The sequence below is a fragment of the Nelumbo lutea genome, chromosome 3 (assembly GCF_056320005.1).
Source record: "Nelumbo lutea isolate HS-2025 chromosome 3, American lotus-T2T, whole genome shotgun sequence".
Lineage (NCBI taxonomy): Eukaryota > Viridiplantae > Streptophyta > Magnoliopsida > Proteales > Nelumbonaceae > Nelumbo > Nelumbo lutea.
The window spans coordinates 9,100,895-9,117,528 of NC_142686.1; the positions used below are offsets into that span (position 1 = coordinate 9,100,895).

The 16,634-nt window shown below is 36.8% G+C and overlaps 1 long non-coding RNA gene and 1 pseudogene across 7 annotated transcripts; one reads left to right on the top strand and one right to left on the bottom strand.

The window, feature by feature from the left end:
• Window positions 1-3,327: 3,327 nt before the first annotated feature.
• On the top strand, window positions 3,328-16,634 carry LOC148862780 (uncharacterized). 7 transcript variants are annotated; one of them, XR_016110663.1, is made up of 7 exons: window positions 3,442-3,915; window positions 4,015-4,149; window positions 9,105-9,232; window positions 9,651-9,773; window positions 14,344-14,483; window positions 15,288-15,415; window positions 15,961-16,634. It is a non-coding gene; the product is annotated as an uncharacterized LOC148862780 (long non-coding RNA). The 7 variants fall into 7 exon arrangements; XR_016110664.1 differs by lacking the exon at window positions 14,344-14,483 and adding an exon at window positions 15,598-15,767; XR_016110662.1 differs by lacking the exon at window positions 14,344-14,483 and having other exon boundaries at window positions 3,445-3,915.
• LOC148862781 (large ribosomal subunit protein uL1 pseudogene) lies at window positions 11,624-12,253 on the bottom strand (annotated as a pseudogene).

Sequence of the window (16,634 nt, forward strand, 5' to 3'; positions counted from 1 at the left end):
GTTGTTAAAACTTAAAAGCGTAATATTCATTGAAATATTTGATTCCAAGGATAAGAAGAAATGGAATAGGCACCTCCTTGTACCCTTTGACGGTCACTCCCTGTCTGATATTGGTTTGATCGATGCCTTTGAGTATTGTGTTCCTCAACAGTAAACAATTTTATGCCTGGTGATGGAACCCTTGATGATATAGGGATTTTTCAGTGTGCATGATAAAAAATCAATTGCTACCTCAGAAAAAAAAATACGATTTTTTGTTTGAAAAACAAAAATCACATACTGAATGAATGTGTGTTGAAAACAAAAACAATTGGCACACTGACAAAGTAATATCGTTTTTTCTATGTGACCTCCCTAATAAATCTAGGGGGCTGTTTGGTGCAGTAGTGTTAAATTTTGGGTTCATCAATACAAATTTCCCAGAAATATGTGCTGTCATATCATATATCATTCTCATTTCAGCTAAAAAAAATGAATGTGTGTGATTAATCAAAATAGCAATTTAACATGATTTGTTTTGTAAAACAAAAACAAATGCCACGTTGGAAAGAAAGCAATTGACCTTTTTAGTTTTTTATGTGGTAATTATTGAGTTCGGCTTCAGTCAGGGCAAAGTCCATTCAATAAGCCATTACTGCCTTGCATTAAGAATATTTCAGTACTTGTATGCTTTATTTCATGGAGAGATATTCTCAATGCAAGGTTGCAAAATGCTGTTAGAATGGTAGTTATTTATGTTTTTTTACAAAATAAAATCAATCATATTGGAAAACACCCAGGATCAATCCCATGGAGTGATCATTCAATACATGGTCCCAACCATGTCCCAATAAGCCATTCAGCCATACATTGGGAACATCTCCCTATGAAGAGATGGGATGGGCTCCCCAGAGCCTATACCGCTCATGAATTGGGAACATCTTCCATAGTCCCATGGCAAGCACAGAAGATGTTCCCAATGCACAAGGGGGATGGGTAGTGGGCCGCATATGCGGGGAGCCCATCAGAACTCCTCATGAAGAATAAAGATGTTCACATGGCTGCAATGGCATGTTGCAAGCATTTTGTATAAATGAGTATATTATTTTATATTATATTATATATTAGCGAGGTCCCGTGCAATACACGGTAAAATTTGAAAACCAAATAATAAGATTGAAGGAAAGTAATTCACAGGAAAATAATAAATGCATATTTACTGTTAATTTAAGGTTAATTAAATCATAATTATTATTGATAAATTATTATTAATTTATAAATAAATTTAAATAATTGTTGTTAGTTAATAGTAAAATAAGTAAATTATTGCTTATGATAAGTAATTGAATGGTGACAGAGCAGGTACGAGGGCAAAGACCATATTCCCCTTCCATGACCCCTATTTTGAAACAAATCCTCATCCTCAACTCCGACAACTACCAGGGATAAAAGTTACCCTTCGCCCCAGATTCCTAACTAAGACAAGTTTCCCATCGGGACCTGAATCACCAAAATTATTTTAATTAAAAGTATTTTTTGGAAAATAAGTTTACTTAAAATAAAGAATAATTTAAAATATAAACAATATCTTAAACATATATATGTATATATAGCAAAGCGGTCCATATCAACTACTCTCTCCAAACCCCCTTCCTCCTTAACTCTCTCTCCTTTCCCTTTCCCTTTCCCACCACTCCCATTTTGCCAATTCAGCACCTTTTCTCTTCATTCCTTAATTAAGACAACGAAATAACCAATTTATAACTATTAATTATGTAATTAAAAGTATTTTTGGAAAATAGATTCACTTAAGATAGAGGAAAATTTAAAATATAAATAATATTTTTAATATATTTCGATGTACATATAATGTTAAATAATATTTAATATATATAATCGGGATATAGGCAAGGCAGGGACTTCACTCTCCATCATCGTCCCCATCCCCAATTAGGGATACCTATTATTCCCCATCCCCGCCCTATTAATCCCCATTGGGTCAGGGAGGTTGAGTACTCGGCGAGGATGGGGAAAAGTGCCATCCCTAAGTAATTTTGTTAATTAAACAATCTAATTAAGTTTTATTAAGCAACCTAATAAATTAAAGGTTTAAAGTGTTAAAAAATTTAGTAAATTAATTAGTGTAAATTAAGTAATTATTATGAAAACTTATGATTAACCATTTTATTGTTAATTATGTAAATAGAGCTAATTAAATTAATTAGTATTAATTATGTAAATCATTGGTATTATACAACCCAAGGATGTGGTTTGCAAAGTTTTGACTCAAGATTTTAATGCAACTCATATTGTTGTTGGCAATGGAACGGTAACGGGTTCTACTCCATGGGATGTACATTTCACTAATAGAGAGAGAGAGAGAGAGAGAGAGAGAGAGAGAGAGAGAGAGAGAGAGAGAGAGAGAGAGAGAGTAACTAATTAGGGAGTGGGTAAAGAGAGTGAGAGACGTGGGTAGTTATGGAGAAAAGAGAGGGGGAGATATTATAGGTAATATATTGAGTTAATTAAGGGGATGTTTGGAACCGTGGCCGTTTTTCAAAAAATGGTGCCACATCGGATCCACATAGGTGTTTCAACAAACGCCCATGTATCTCATTGTTTGGTTCGGCTGATTATTAAAAAATTGGAACCCCATGCATCGATGAACCGTTTCCCCCAACGGTTGACTGATGTGTATCCTATGTGGTGCTTACCTGTCAGTACATACATGAAAAACGATGATAAAAATCACCTTACCAAATAGCATAGTATTGCTCACTGCCTACGTGGCAGAATAGTTTTTTTTTTGTGAAAAATGGGTCTTGGAAGCATGGGCGTTTTTTCTTGAAAATTGGTCCCAAAAAGCACCAACGCTTCCAAACACCATGTAAGGAATTGAGAGAAAGGGAGGTGAATTGGCAAAATGGGAGTGATGAAAGGGGAATAAGAGAGAAAGAGAGTCAAGAAGAATACATGGTGGAAGTAATGGAATATATTCCTAAACAAAGTGCCACACACCGACCTCACATGCACGTCTCACCATGCATTGGTAATATCTTTCATGAATAATAACATATAAGTACAGGAGATGTTACATGGTTGGGTGTGCCCCTAAAGCCGGTATAGATGTTACTAATGGAGCAAAGAAAAAAATGGTAACGTGGACAGCTATATATACATATATAGATTATAATATAACACATGTAATATATTATATTAATATTAATATAATGGATTTGGACATTTGAAGTCATAGGCCCGGCCTGGACTATAGCCCATTTCAATTGTCATGGGTGTTACACATGTAATATATTATATTAATATTAATATAACGGATTTGGACATTTGAAGTCATAGGCCCGGCCTGGACTATAGCCCATTTCAATTGTCGTGGGTGTTAACCCAGCCTTGGCCCACAATCTTCCCATACATGAAAGCATGATTTCATGACGGGTAAATGTTTATGGACCAAACAGGAGATGAAATGACATGAGATGTAATAATGTTTATAGACCAAACGGCCACTCTGTTATGAATCGTGAGATGTGCGGCTGCAATTTACGGCGGGTAGGAAAAGTGAGCAGGAAATCTGGGTTCAGGGGAATTCACTAAAATTTGGTGTTCGATGGTTGTGGACATGCTGATTGAATGCCTTGGCTGTTAACCATGGTATGAACTATGAATATTTCTCCTGTTTTCTTGTGATGCGATAAAGCTTTGGAATCAGGTAAATTGCAAGCATGGCCTTCGTAAGTCTGATCTCGCGCGATGTGTTTGGTTCGGGAGCCAGTGAACCACTCAGCCACCTCTCTTCCCGATTTGGCAGCCAATATTTCAGTTCAGTGCATGGATGGCTAAGTGGATTGATTGATTCTTGTGTCAATAATGTTAGCATTCATCTTCTTAATTTCTCTGCTGTGCTGATGGCGAAATTTGGTTAGCTCATCATGATTTTGTCCCTGAATCTTCAAACACAGATTTTGTAAAAAATTTGGTTAGCATTCATCTTCTTAATTTCTCTGCGTGTGCTTCCAGGGAGGTGCAGGATATGAAGATGACTTTACTTCAGACTTCAGAGCTTCAAAGAATGCTCGCCCGTTGGTGAGCCTACTCGCCCTGTTGTTGCGAGAGTTCCCTTTTTCTCTTCCTCCGGACCTTGAATGACTTAAGGTAAACACAGATGGAGGCTTCAGTAAATCCATATCTTTTCCGCATCATAGATTTTCCCCTTTCAAAATTGTTATATTACATGTTTTGTTATATTCAATCTTTTCCTTTTATTTTTTCCGTCAGTTATGAGTTATCTCTCATATGGTTTATTGAGAACTGGTTTCCATGGTAACTGAACGTCATTGTTGCTGGTGGTTTTTGTCGATCCACGTAGCTACACAATTAGGCAATTATTGGAGCCCGGATCTCCTGCCCACGTCTACCCACATAACATCGCAGGATTCGCAGCCATACATGGTGAACATCTCATCCTCCTACATACTATTATGCACGGGATGTTCTCAAATTTTCACGGAGGTAATGTTTTGTGGGTAGATGTGAGTAGAGTTTTTGTGGGCAGGAGATCCGGAGTCCAATTATTGACTAAGAATTATACTTAATTCGTGATCTTAATAATGCTTAGTTGGGCAGACTTATAGAGGGACGGTGGAGTAAGGGGAGTTTGTCCTAAATGTGGCCCTACTCGTGTCATGACTATACATGTTTATGTGAGATTAAACGATGTCACCCTTGGCTGAATCCTGATATGGTGGGAAATTTTGTCCTTTCTAGTGGTCTTTATGTTTTGATCTGATGGTGTTAAATTCACATATTGGATCCCTATTTTGCATGCTTTTTTTTTTTTTTGGATCCATTATATGCTCAATTTCAACAAAAATAAGCTCTTCTGGAAAAGTGCGTAATAGGGAGGTCAACTCTTGAACAGGGTTGCCCTTGAATACTGATATTAATTTAGAATACTTGAATACCATAGTAAAGACTATTATCCTCATGGTTTCCTTGGGCATACACAAAGATTCATGAAACTTGCTTCTGAGCTAGTATGAACAATTATACTTCCAAATTACCCAAAATGGTCATTGGTTTTCTTCCAAAGGCCTTGGAATATGTCAGCTAGTTTAGCACAACATTTTTATCGTAAAAAAGAATTATTGAAATGAGGAATTATACTCTAAAAAGAATTATTGAATGAGAAATTATGCTCTCTGGCGAATATCATTTTAAATTGTATGCTGTATTCCTATGTTCTTAACATATAGAGAAAGCAGAACACCAAACCAACTAAACAATATTTTTACTGTCTTGAATTGTCTTAGAAAGACCTATAAAAAGATGTAAAGTAGAAGGATCCTGATAATCAATCAAAAAAGAAACAAAAAGGAATAATGAGTGTAGAAAATACTTTTTAAGATAAAATTACAGCATGGTGATTGTTATGCAAAGAATGAAATACAATAGGGCCCTTCAAAAAAAAAAAAAAAAAGAAAGAAATGTAATGCAACATGCAGGATATAATGAGGGCAAACTGAATTTCAATGTGGTAGGACTTTACTATTGGTTCATCCTTAGCATTTTTCTCCAATGAGATCTAAATGCAGTGATATATATTTGTTTCTTTTCTTTTCCTTTTTTTTTTTTTTTTTTGAGAAAGAGGTAAGGTATCATATTCATTGCTTCAAAAACATAAACAAGCCCTGCACAATAAGACACTGCATGAGCCACTACATTTTATATTCTGTATGCATAGATACAAAAAAGCATATTGAAATAAAAAAAGAACTATATGGCCTGTTTCTGAAATACTTGTGAGCCTTTATCCATGAATACATCTGCCCCATAAACCTTCCAAAAAGCCTTCTATTTCTCTCTGTCCATAATGCCCAGACCACTACTGCAGGTACCACTCCCCATATAACCTTTCCTTCTTTGGATAAACCATTCAACTGCCAAATGCCAACACTATAGCAAAACCTCCCGTCCCAGTGGCTTTACCCATATACTCCTTGCAAACCTGCAGTGTATAAGGAGATGTTCTAACTCTTCTAAGGTTTCACCACACATTACACACCTATTGGGTTCCACCCTCATCCCTCTCCTAGCCAATGCATCCACTGTTAGGCACTTTCCCAAAGTTGTAGTGTATAAGGACTTAATTGTGAATCTGCCTGATTTTTCCCATAGCAAATTCTGCTGTCTCTCTTTGACCTCTCAGATGTGGTTCAGTTCCAACCACTGTTCTACTTCCTAATCATTCAGATTTCTTCTTAATGTGATCCATGTATCTTGGATGTGATCTATGTATATTTTCTGAGAATACCTATGAAGGTACTGAGCCTAGGGAACACATAAAGCACTAATATTGCTATGAGTCCATGCTAATATCCAAACAAAGGGAACTAATCTTGTGAGTGTGGTGAAGCTCTTACCTCTTAACTTTCATTCTTATTGGGATTCTTATCCCTGGTTATTGCTTTCTCCTACTTGTTCAACATCATTTACTGATAACTATTTGTGTTGCGGATATAATGTTGCTATGATATATGCAATGATAACTCCTGGTTAATTGTTGCTGTTGCTGTTGTTTGTTTGTTTCAAGTCTTGTTGTATTATAAGAGCTGCGGAGCATTGTTTCAGAGACATGCCAATATTATGTTATTCACATTCTTTTTCACAAAATATTAATTTCTATCTCAAAGTGTCAAATGAATGATAATAGAGAACCAGGTTTAGGATTGCAACATTTGAATGGATTTTTAGTTCTTACCCATGTTGTATCCAGGTCAGGGCCGTTAGGCACTTGATGTGCCAATGATAAAATTGATGAAACTGGGTTCTTTATTTTAGGGAATTGATACAAACATAAATGTGCATGGACATACATGAGATATAGGATGCTTTAGGGGTATGTTAGGAGGAATGGAATGTAAGTATTTACAATAGATCACTTTCTACCTTCATATTTCATGCTGTCACCACATTATGGATAGGGGTGCAACTTGGGTGGGTTGTTCCGGGTTTATACATTGATATGTAGCTTTGTCAAGTTACTTAAGTCTCTTGTATCTTGTACTAGTTAAAATATCTTTGTCCTATCCATATAAATATGGCTAGTAAATCTGCATTTTACCAATTTATGGTATGAATTATGAAATGTTTCATGATTAGTCTATCTTGATCAAGTTTCCAAATTATCCTTCTTATTCTCTAAGGTATCACATTATGCACATTTTTATGGTTGTGCCTTGAATTTTTTATTGTGACCCACTTCATGAACCCGCTTCAAATTAAGTTGAGAAAACCCAAAGGCAAAATTTCATAGTGGTTTATGGGTCCAATCCAAATATAAAGAGTTATGTATTTCGAGGGTTTTCTCTCTTGTATTCTTTGGTCTTTGTCTTGTGAGAGAAGTCGAGAGACTTTGGGTGTATTTGGGGTTTAGGGTTTTCTGTGAGTGAGGTTGTGTGTGCACAGCTCTGTATTCTTCTCCATTGCTGATTTCATAGTGGATTTCTGCTCCTCCTTCGCCCGTGGACATAGGCTATAAGCCGAACCACGTAAATCTGTGTGTCCTCTTTGTTTACTTCTCTTTATCTCTGTTTTTCTTTCAATTTTGGGTGCCATTTGAATCTGCATTTCTGGGTTTGGCACAACACACATTTATGCAGTGGTCATTGTATCTAACATTGAGAATAATGTTGTACTGATTTCTTAATTTGCATTGATAGACATTCAATGTAAATGTAAAAGATGTTGGTGAAACCCCTTCATGGTGTTTAAGCTAGTTCTTAGGCCTTGTTTGTTTTTTAGAATGTCACTTACTCGGGTAATGCACTTACCTAGGAAACATTTACCTGGGTAAGTTTACTTACCCATGTTCTTTTAATTCCTAGGTAAATTATATAATGACTTTTTTACCCATAAAAAGCCAATGTTAAAATGGGCAAAATTGTCTCATTATGTTTTGTAAAATTTCCCCCAGGTGGGAAAGTTAATTACCCACTTAGAAGATGGGTGTCACTTACTAGTGATACCTAGGGAAGCTAACTTTACCATGGGGCTCAGAGCATACCGAAAAAAGAACACTGTAAAGTTGGTCAATGGGAATCACTTTCCCATTGACCAACTTTCCCCCTCCTATTTCCAGAAAAACGAATGGGGCCTTAATGTTTAGATGCCCATGATATAAGTAGTTTTAGAAGTTTATTATTATTTTTTTCTTGGTACTTGTTCAATCTATGCAGATGAAGGTAGAGTAATGGAATGTGGGCTGAAGACTATGTGGAGGAGCCCCAATGGCACAAAAAAAATATTTTGAATGGTTTGTATTACACCACTCTTCTCTCGTATCGTTTTCATTTTTTGGGAATGGATGAGGAATTCTTTATTAAGAAGAAATGATAAGGTACACTCCCTCAATGGAGAAAAAACTGAACTAATAAGGCCCATCTAGTGACATTGTTATTTGAGGACCCAGAGTTCTACTCATGAAGGGCAGTTCGCCAATAACTTATCAAAAAAAGGGCAGTTCTCCAATACAACATATTCTGATTTATCCATCCATCAAAACCCTTGCTTTATAAGCCATCACCTGGTCTTCTAACCTATCTCAATGAGGTGTTTGGCTTCTTCTCTTGTATATATGGCAAAGGCTCCACTTAAATATCTTGTTTGTTATGTATTTATGTGGTCATATCATTTATTTTTCCATGTTTTTATTTTCATATGCAACGGTATGTACTTGTACTGGAGATGTATGCTGTTGAATAAGAATGGTGTATTATATAGTTGAACACTTGGAAACAGCCTCTTTGTATGTGCAGGGGTAAGACTGTTTACATCTGTCTCTCCCCAGAGCCTGCATTGGTGGGAGCACCATGCACTGGGCTGCCCTTTATTATATAGTTGAACACCCTTAAAACACCTATGAAATATTTCAAACATTTGTTCTGTCCTAAGTGTCATTTTTATTTGTTACAAGATTTGGTTCTCTAGGCCTGATGACATCTATGTTGGTTTGTATCAAAATCATCACTCTCCATGGTTCTCATTTGCCTTTTATTTTAAACTTTGTGAATATGACTATCTCCTTCCTTCTTACAAATGATGTTGTGCAGTTACCCTCTGATGGTAGGTGAAGCTGCTCATGGGATTGTAACTTGGCATTATTGTTTGTATCAGTGGGGACAAGAAACTAGTATAAACAGTACCTTCCATCTTTGCATGGACATAAGCTTGTGTACAGGTAATTTCTGATGTTTGTTCTTGTTGTATCCCATCTTCTACTTTTGACTGGTCCATTACTCCCTCATGAGACAACAATTGCTTACATTAAATCAAATTAGTAGTTGCGTAATTGGTCTGACATGCACATGTTGCTATATGTATATTCAATTCTAGAATGAAAATTATGTTTTAAATTGTTTTCTTGTTAGATCAATTTCCAATGATACAGATCAGAGATTAAAAATCTGGAACTTGGTTGATTATTTATTTTTATATTTAGAAAACTTTTCTTGATCTTCTTTAAACAGGTTGATCTGCATTAATTTTATTCAGAATTTGGATATATGTAATTGACAGTAATTGGACTTCAGTACCTTGGTTAATATGCCCTTAGATTTGTTCGAAGTATTTATTTCAGTGTTTAAAATATTCTGCAGGGTCAAACTTGATAAACAACAGAAATTGGTGGATTTTGTTTCTAAGCTAGATAGAACGTGCATTGAGACAGTGGAAACAGGGAAAGTGACCAAAGATCTTGCCTTTCTTATACATGGACCCAAGTATCACCCTTTTGCTAATGCATGTTCCTTTGTGATTTCTCTTTTACCTCATTGGTTTATGAACTTAGGCGATACTTTTTTTCTGTTTCTTCTCACTTAATCCATGGAAAGCAGGACTGCTATGTAATGTTTCTGTCTTTTTCATTTAAAAAATATCTTTCTGACATATTAAAAGACTGACTTCTCTTTGAAATGAGTTATTTGTTTTATGCTCATGAGTAATGACTTAACAAAATTAGATAAAAGGAATACCACTAAGTTCATGAAAAACCAGTCTTCATTCTTCAAACTGATTCCTTAATTTTCATGATAAAACTTTTGAATATCTCAAACCGGCCAAATGAAGTGCTATGTCATTCAAGATGCACAGCAGCGCAAGCAGCAAAGGCTACACTGTTTTCTCCTGATAAAAAAAAAAACTGCTTAACAAACGTTTTATAAATTATGTCATTTTTTTAAGAGTTCTGAAACCTTAGCTTTGAGTAGATGGTTACGACCTTAGTGCCCAGAATCATGGAGTGGGACCTATTTGGTGGAGTGTTGAAAAAGATCAGGGGCAGCAGCCAGGACTATAGTTATCACAGTAGTGAGATTTTATGTCATGTAGATCCTGGGTTCCTGGTTGGCTGGTTTGATGGATGAGTCTGGCAGAAATGTAAATGTTTAGATGGGTGAGGAGTAAAACCCAGAAGGACAGGGTTAGAAATGAAGTCATACAAAGGATCTTAGGAGTAGCTCCAATAGGTGATAAAATGAGAGAAAATAGATTGAGATGGTTTGGTCATGTGCATGAAATACCATCTACAGCACCTGTTAGAAAAAAGTGATCTGTTACAAGTTGAAGGGGCCAGAAGAGGGGCAGACCAAAACAGACTTGGGTGGAAGTAATAAGAGATGATTTATGCACCCATAATTTATCATAGGTCCCTGGTCAGATGGTTTGATTGGCTCTGGCTGGTACTTGTTCCATTGAATGTTGCTCAGAAGATTACTATCTGAATTCAAACCTGAAAATTGGTGGTACCTTAGAAAAAGTTGAGGTTTGAGGAATTTTTCTTTATTTAACTGTAAGGCTATGGTTTTATATAAAATAAGAGTGCTCAACTTTTTTTTTCTTATTTTCTGTCTAGCTAAACACAGCCTAAAGGCAAGGTTCAAAATATGGAAATATATATTGGTGCATATCGTATGATACATATCATTTTTCAGGGTCACTTATATGTTTTATATTAAGATTTCAGTTATTTTGATTGTTTTAAATGATAGCATATGGCATGACATTTGGACTGATAAAGTCAGAACTTAAAAAAAAACAAAAACAAAAGAGTTTTCGTTTGATTGAAGCACTGGATATGCAAATTGAAATTGAACTTTGCCTAAAGATAACCTGAACCGGCCATTGAAATTGTAATCCGGATCTCCTACACTTAATGAAATTGTAGGAGCAACGTTATAAATGATCAGTTTGAAGAAGGAACTAGGAAGATTCAAAACTTTGATCCTGAACTGGCCATTGAAAGTTGAACAGAATAGGAACAGAGACGATCAATTGAATATGGTTGAAGTTTCAGGATCAAAATCACTCTTGTAAATTTTCTTTGAAACTTTAGGCTGAGTTTGGAAAGAGTACAAATGCAAATATGTAGAGTGCAAAATCTTATATTTTGTATTATTTTGTGTGCATTTATGCTGTACATATTTGCATTTGTGCTCTTTCCAAACTGAGCCTTAATAAAAAAACCCAGGAGGGTAAATGGAACAAGAATAATTTCATGAATTTCCAGAAAACGTTTTACAAGTCTTGCAATTTTGCAAATACCAACTCTCACTGCACAGCGCTAACAATAAGCTTAGAAGATACGGTATGGCTTCCCCATAGTACTCTTCAGGTACAAGCACCTCACACTTTGACGATTCTTCTTCAACAATGACACAAGTTGACACTAATGTTGGGAACTCCACATTGGTGAGTCCCCATAGTACTCTTCAGGGACACCAACATTTTGGAATATTTGCTTCTCCTCCATTGAGCAACTCCCAAGCAAGGAACCTTCTTTAGTTGGAACTTCCCCATGGCTTTAGTTTCATTAACTTTTGGCTCCAAGCTTTCCTGGTGAGTCACCAATGTTGGGAACTTTCCTGCCTTGTTGAGACCAGGGCCAAGAAGACGTGGGATCTGCTTAATGATGGCTTCAGATGCAAGAAAAGCATGGTATTTCTTTGCAAGCTTCTTGACCAATTTCTTGTTTTTGTCGAGTGTTTTTAAGCCCCACTACATCCATATATTCCAATCCAATTTTCTCTTCATCTTAGGACGAGGAATGTGTGGCAGCTTGATAGAACCGCTGAAACGCTTGTCCTTCTGAGGGTCATGGTTCTTCAAAGTTCAATGGTCTCCACAAAGTTAGTTTTTTCTCCTTGGCATCTGACATGATACCAGAGATGGCCTCTCTCAATGTATCACTCTGAAGTTTACTCATGGTTAATATCTATGCTCTGAGGAGTTCCTAAGAGATCATTCTCTCAATCTAAGCGGCAGAAATCAAAACCCTAAATTAGGGTTTTCATAATTTTTTATAGATTTGTACAGTGGGAACTGGGGAATAGTGACAAGTGGAGGAATCTATCATAATACAAGGAATACCCTACCATAGTTTGGGCTTTGGGGTTTTAGGACAATAATTTGTGAGAACAAACCATAAAAAGATACCATACACTTGACTGCAAGGCATTAGGAACTAAAGTCATGAATTAATGATCTGATCAGCTTTATCAATTCGATCAGTAACCTGAGCTGGTCATTGAAAGTTATCGTTCAGGACCAAACTGATCAGTTTGACGACTTTTCTTTCCCCGCCAAGGATTTATTTTGGTTTTAAGAAGAGAATGGATGGCTTCTCTCAGTAAGTGATTTGTCGCCTCCAACTCTGTGTTATTTATCCATGTTAGAAAGCTCACAGCTGTTAGGAACTTAGGGACTTGTTGGAGTTTGGTGTCACAAGAATGTTTTGTAACCAGCTGTGCAAAGGTTTGGCAACAGAAAGTAACTGAACTAAAGTCTAAAGCTAATGGCTTACGGCATTTGTTCACGGAGGTTCATACTTCGTCAATTTTTCTTTCAATTTTCACTTCCCAACCCCCATTTCTTTAGGGGTGTCATTTTTATCCCAGCCCAGAATTTTTATGGGCTCGGGCCTAGGTTTCATTGGTCAAACTCAAGTAGGAGATCAGGATCGGCCCCATTATGCCTCTAGACTCTTAGGCTATGTTTGGTTTGAAGGAAAAGGTAAGGAAAGGAAAGGAAATGCAGGACAACCTATACAAGATTAGTAAAGGTTTTCCTTCCTTTTCTTTCTTTTCCCTACTTTTTTATTCAAACCAAATATAACCTTAGAGTAACGGTACTTGTTTGAATCAGATTGCAACGAGATGTTAAACAGTATGAAACTTAAACCTATAATGATACAATCTAACTTTATTGATCATACAATATACATTTAAAATATTTATGGATATACATATTTAAATGGAACCGAATGGGGATATTATTAGATGAGATAGGGGTGCATCCAAATTTAATCCGATTATAATCAGATCAAATATAAATGAGATAGAATTTGAATTCGAAGTCAGACAATTGGATACCATTTGCTTAAGACCCTTAAAAGAGAATGCTGGATGGAATATTTAAATTCTGATTTGATATACATAGGTCCCATTTCCCAGGGAAACAGAACCGACATGCCATGGATGAAGTGTGTAAATGGTACAAAATAATTGGTTTCACTGCATGCCGGACCCGTTCTTAGCGACCTCGGATTGTAGATTGTCTCCTTAAGAAACCAAACCACATGATGATAAGCTTACAGGTGTGAAACATGATCCAACTTTAAATTCTGGCCTCTCAAAATGGTTGGTGTCTGCTAGTGTAGAACAATGTCATCTTACGATAACCAAGCCAATGTCCAGGCGTCCAAAGTTGTCTGGTATGTAGGATTTATATTATGGCTATTATGAAAAGGAAAATCACATATCTCTCTCCCTCCCTTAGACAGTCCCAAGTCCTTACAAAACTAAGAAAAATCTCCCCCGAGCTGTTATTGGAGACACCCATTAAATTCAAGGCAGCCTTCCGAAAGCACGGAGAAGAGGAATTTATTACTTGTCCGCCACAAATCGCAAGAGCACATGATTGGGGGGGGGTGCAGTCTGCAGTGGCCAGTGGGGTCGGAACTCGGAACTCGGAAGATAGAATGCTGGTTGATGTGTGGGCTTCCTTTAACCACAATTCCTGTCATTGTCATTTTTTTTGTAGCTCAGCCCACTGCCAGAGTGCCAGTGTCATACATTTCTTGGTAAAGAATTGGGCCCACAAGAGGTTTTCGAGGAATAGCTAGACAATACACCACCAGCCCATGGATCTGTGCTGGTCCAAACTAGTACTTCCCTGCAGTGCTGTATACAACTACCATATCGTTTTTTTTTTTGTTTGTTTGATTTTTTGCCAATTGATTTTCTGGAACGTGACCACACACCCTTGTATTATGTTTCTGATTTCAACCATGTGCAGGCCAGGGCACATGTCAAGCTTCGAGCCTTCAACCATGTGCACCTCCCAAAGTATTACTGTATCTACTCTTTCATTTCAAGGGTTTGAAATTGAAACATATGGAGATGCATGGCAGATGTTTGCTGAAACTGCTCTGAGAAGTACGTAATTTATTCTTATTTTACCACTACCTACTTGGATGAGGAGCTGTGAGACTTCCCAAGTTCCCATCTCTCTCTGTGCACAGAGTGGATCATACAGTCTGGAAAGCAGCAGCTACATAGTCTTCCCCACTTAATAGAACTCTCTCTCTCGTTTGGACGGATTCTATGATAGATGTAGATCAGTAGATGTGGGTGGCGACATTGAGAGTTAAAACTGAAGTGAAACAGGGAAAGCGAGAAAAAATATGAAAACTAATCCTGTGGTATCTGAATATCACAAGACGACAAGCTTATCATGCAGTGAGCCCCGGCAACAAGGGATGTCTTTTTTCGACCGTTAGATGCGCGGTGCTCCAACAATTCACAAGTCTCTAGATTAATTAATTAATATTAATATACAAAATTAAAAAAGAAAAAGAAAAAAGAATAAGGGGTGGGTGGATGACTGACTGGATGGTAGTAGTACCACCATCAGCTAGAACTAGTATCCTCTGATTAAAATAATAATAATAATAATAAGATAATATTTTATGTTGAAAGGAAAAAAAATATTAAATTGTTCGACATTGTGGGACAGATCAAAAACTGGTTTCGAACAGTTATGGTTTGCCCTCTTGGGTCTCTCAATGAATCCATTAATAAACTATATTGAAGATCATGGCGTCTGATATTTGGGTCATGGCTCTGTTCTATCTTAAAATTTCATAAGAAATACTTAATTATGGTTATTACGACTAAACAAACCACTTAATTTATTACAGAAATATAGCACCTAATGGCTTCAAGCCTTCAATGATGCAGATTGCGGTTGGAATGAATACTTAAAGCTCCATGGAGGGGTCAATGCTCAATAATATCAAAAGACATTATCTCATTCTAGCTGCTCTGGTTGTGAGCTTTACCATCCCCTTCTGCTGGAGAATCAAATGGTGGGTATCATTTTTTAATTAGTTTTGATTATTTTTTTTTGTAAGAATCTTGATTAGTTTTGGGTTTATATATCAAAAGTATCCAAATAGTTTAGATTAACAATGTAATGAGTAAACCCAACGGATGTTGTTTTAATGTATGGAGATTTTTATCTTACATGTCTTTCTCACGCTTCATGAAGGGAGTGTTTGTGCTTTCTCTAGAAGTCTAGAGTCATGACCACCACAGTCTGCAATCATGTTCAACGATGGTGACCAATGGTGATAGAATTGTTGACAAAAGGGAGAATAACGGCAAAAATGTTAACGTTAGGTTGACAAGTGGTGCCATTTCCTTGTTTACAATCAACTGGTAGTGGTTTAAGTTTCTTATCAATAGAAAATAATTTCAAAATTTTACCATGAGAAAGCTATCTGTTGTAATTTGATGATTCTAGAAGAATTAAGGAAAGGCTAGAGTTAGAAAGATTTGAAATCCGATAGCAGTAAGAGTTGATTTGAGAGACTTGTTCCCTAACAATATTCTCTGCCAAATTGTGAAACAGGGAAATGGAAATAACTTGTTTGGTTCCAAATTCCAATAAGCGATGTGGAAACAGGACTATAGGAGGGGAAGGGAATCCCCAGAAAACCTGGACATGGAAATGCCTCGTGAGGTGCTTCGAGGAAACATAAAAAGGACCCATTTTCTGTTCACGAGAAGCTTTACAGCCACCCCTCCCTAGTCTCTAAGGCTAAGCAGCAGTGCCCACTTCTCGCCAGTACGCACCTTCACCAAAATCCAATAATGAAATAAACAACAAGTCGAATCCCTAACTTGTTTTGGTTTCTCCGTTAATGTTTCTCAACAACTCGACAAACCCCTTTACTTGTTTATTTATTATTATTATTATTATTGATGTTGGTAATGCATGCTGCCATTTGATCCTGAATTACTGAGTTCATGATTCCGGGGTGTGGGTTGTAAAGCCCTAAGATGAGCTCCAATCCAATGGATGACCCACGAGCCATGAGCCATGGGCCACGCCTATCATATTGAATCCCCAATCAGTCAGTCGGTCAGTTTCCACCATGAAGTGAAGTGATGAACCCAATTGGGTTCCAGGGCTTACTTTTTGACCATCTCATCCACTAATTTCTTGTTTTATGAACGTTTGAGCAGCCAGTTATATATTTTCTTGCAATAAATTCAATTTTTGCCCGTTGTGTTCCTTTTTAA